The 3773-nt window shown below is 42.2% G+C and overlaps 1 non-coding gene across 1 annotated transcript; it reads right to left on the bottom strand.

Moving 5' to 3' along the window:
* Nucleotides 1-545: 545 nt before the first annotated feature.
* LOC112760044 (small nucleolar RNA R71) lies at nucleotides 546-649 on the bottom strand. Its single transcript, XR_003180502.1, has one exon. It is a non-coding gene; the product is annotated as a small nucleolar RNA R71 (small nucleolar RNA).
* Between the last annotated feature and the right edge of the window lie 3124 nt (nucleotides 650-3773).

Here is a 3773-nt window from a genome sequence, read left to right as displayed (position 1 = left end):
CCGAACCAGAGAGGACGCTTCATAGACTGAGAAGGGAAGCAAGAGGGAAGAGAGTAGTGGGAGAAGAGGAATCTGAAGGAGAATCTGAGGACAATTTTGAGGAAGCTCTAGACCTCAACATGGATAGAGAAGTTCACAACCATGAGAGAGCTGATGGAAACAATGCCATTCCTGAGAGGAGGGTTCTTAGTTCATACATAAACCCAACCTCTGGGAATTGTGGTAGCAGCATCCAGAAACCACCCATTCAGGCCAACAATTTTGAACTCAAACCACAGCTAATATCACTTGTGGAGAATCATTGTTCATTTGGTGGGAGTGCTAATGAAGATCCCAACCAACATCTCACAAAATTCTTGAGAATTTGTGACACTGTGAAGTCCAATGGAGTCCAGGAAGATGCCTATAAACTGCTTTTGTTCCCATTTTCACTTAGGGACAAGGCAGCTAAGTGGCTGGAATCATTCCCAAGGGGGAGTCTAACAACATGGGATGAGGTGGAAAGCAAGTTTCTGGCACGTTTCTACCCCCCACAAAAGGTCAATAGGCTTCGATCTGAGGTTCAGACTTTTAGACAACAAGATGGTGAAACTCTCTACGAGGCATGGGAGAGATTCAAGGACTTGACAAGGAAATGCCCACCAGACATGTTCCATGATTGGGTGCAATTGCATATTTTCTATGATGGACTCTCTTATGAATCAAGGAAGGCTGTAGACCATTCATCAGGAGGTTCATTGAACAGGAAAAAGACTGTGGAAGAAGCCATTGAAGTGATTGAGACAGTGGCTGAGAATGAGTACTACTATGCATCAGAGAGGCACAACACTAAGGGAGTCATGGAGCTGAACCATGTTGATACAATTCTAGCCCAAAACAAGGTGTTTGCCAAGCAACTAGCCGAGCTTACTAGGCAATTAGAAACAAAGCAAGTGGCTGCAATACACACACAAGATCAAGAGGAAGTAAGCATTGAAGGAGGTGATTGGGAAGAGGCCAACTATGTGGGAAACCAACAAAGGCAATCATATGATCCAAATTCCAACACTTACAACCCAGGATGGAAAAATCACCCAAACTTTGGGTGGGGGAACCAACAAACCCAACCACAAAACCACAAACCTTATAACCACAACCAACATAACAATTCCACATACCAAAACTCCAACCAAAAATCATACCAAGCCACACAAAACACTTACCCCCAACCATCATATCATGGCCAAAATAATCAACCTACCCAACCTAATCCGAACCAACAATTTCAAGATCAATTAAACCGGATAGAAGGAATGCTTGTAACCATGAGTCAAGACATAACCGAATTGAAAGCTTTTAAGGAAGAAGTAAATTCTAACCTACAAAACCAAGGAGCTGCCATCCAGAAGCTAGAAAATCAAATTGTGTATTTGTCTAAGCAAACCCCTGGGACAAGCGTTTCTCATGCTGCCAAGGCTATTGCAAGGGAAGAATGTAAGGCCATAACCCTCAGAAGTGGGAAAAATCTAAAGGAGATCTCAAAGGAAACCGCAGAGGATGAAGCAAAGGAAAATGTGAGAGATAAGGAACAAGGACAATCTTTTACATCGTCTGCAACAAAAGAAAAAGAAAAAGAGGTCCTGAAGCCTTATACACCTAAGGTACCATATCCTCAACGTTTGATGAAAAGTGAAAAGGATGGCCAATTCTCCAGGTTCTTGGAGATTTTCAGGAAGCTTCAAATCAACATTCCCTTTGCTGAGGCAATAGAGCAAATGCCACTCTATGCAAAATTCTTAAAAGAATTAATGACCAAGAAGAGAAGCTGGAGAAATGAGGAAACTGTGCTGTTAACTGAAGAATGCAGTGCCATCATTCAGCACAAATTGCCTCAGAAATTGAAGGACCCAGGCAGTTTCCAAATTCCCTGCATCATAGGAGAAGTCATGGTGGAGAAGGCCTTGTGTGACTTAGGGGCCAGCATCAATTTGATGTCTCTAACAATGATGAGAAGAATGAAGATTGAGGAAGCCAAACCAACAAGAATGGCCCTCCAATTGGCAGATCGAACTTTTAAATTCCCTCATGGGATAGTTGAAGATTTGTTGGTGAAAGTGGGAGATTTTATATTTCCTGCTGATTTTGTGGTGTTAGATATGGAGGAAGAAGCCAAAGCCTCAATAATTCTGGGAAGACCCTTCCTAGCTACTGCTGGAGCCATCATAGATGTACAAAAGGGTGAACTCACTCTGAGACTACATGATGAGAAATTGGTGTTTAACGTATTCAAGGCAATGAGCTATCCATCAGAATCACTAAGGGAATGCATGAGGGTTGATGTAGTGGACATTGCAGTACAAGAAACTTTTGAGGAAACAATAAAGGAAGTGGCAGAGGAGGAGTTAACCAAGGATATTGAAGTTAGTGACATCAAGGCTGCTGAAATAACCATGCCAAGCACGCCAGAGAGAATGAAAAAAGAGAAGGAAGCACCAAAACCTGAGCTCAAAGCATTGCCCCCTAATCTCAAGTATGCATACTTGGGTAGTGATGAGAGTCATCCTGTTATCATTAGCTCTGCCCTGAGCCAAGAACAGGAAGAAGAATTGATCAAGGTGCTACAAACTCATCAAGATGCCATTGGATGGACCCTAGCCGATTTGAAGGGGATAAGTTCATCCATATGCATGCATAAAATCTTGTTAGAAGAAGATGCTAGACCCTCCATCCAAGCTCAGAGAAGATTGAATCCTGTCATGAAAGAAGTGGTACAAAAGGAAGTTATGAAGTTATGGCAGGCAGGGGTAATCTACCCCATTTCTGATAGCCCATGGGTTAGTCCCATCCATGTAGTTCCCAAGAAAGGTGGCATAACTGTGGTGCCAAATGAGAAGAACGAACTCATACCCACAAGAACCGTCACTGGGTGGAGGATGTGCATAGACTACAGGAAGCTTAATGAAGCCACCAGAAAGGATCATTTCCCACTCCCATTCATGGATCAGATGCTTGAAAGGCTTGCCGGACATGCTTACTATTGTTTTTTAGATGGATATTCAGGCTACAACCAAATAGTAGTTGATCCTAAAGATCAAGAGAAAACATCATTTGTTTGTCCATATGGAGTTTTTGCTTATAGACGCATGCCCTTTGGATTGTGCAATGCACCTGCCACGTTCCAAAGATGCATGCTGTCCATCTTTTCGGACATGATTGAAAAATTTATTGAGGTCTTCATGGACGATTTTTCTGTGTTTGGAGATTCTTTTCCTAGCTGCCTACACCACCTTGCCTTGGTGCTTAAGAGATGCCAAGAGACTAACCTAGTATTAAACTGGGAAAAGTGTCATTTCATGGTCATAGAAGGAATAGTCCTTGGCCACAAAATCTCTAATAGAGGCATTGAGGTGGACAGAGCTAAGGTGGAACTCATTGAAAAATTACCTCCACCAAATAATGTCAAGGCAGTTAGGAGTTTTTTGGGACACGCTGGTTTTTACAGAAGGTTTATTAGAGACTTTTCTAAAATAGCCAAACCTTTGAGTAACTTGCTTGTCTCTGATACACCCTTTGTATTTGATAAAAATTGCATGCTAGCCTATGAACTTTTGAAGCAAAAACTTTCCTCTGCACCTATCATTGCCCCACCTGATTGGAACTTACCTTTTGAACTGATGTGTGATGCATCAGACCTTGCTATTGGGGCAGTGTTAGGACAAAGGAAAGACAATTTGGTACATGTGATTTATTATGCCAGTAAAGTCTTGAATGATAACCAAAGGAACTACACAACC

Source organism: Arachis hypogaea, chromosome 16 (assembly GCF_003086295.3).
Source record: "Arachis hypogaea cultivar Tifrunner chromosome 16, arahy.Tifrunner.gnm2.J5K5, whole genome shotgun sequence".
Classification (NCBI taxonomy): domain Eukaryota; kingdom Viridiplantae; phylum Streptophyta; class Magnoliopsida; order Fabales; family Fabaceae; genus Arachis; species Arachis hypogaea.
This window is presented reverse-complemented; position numbering and strand designations above follow the sequence as displayed.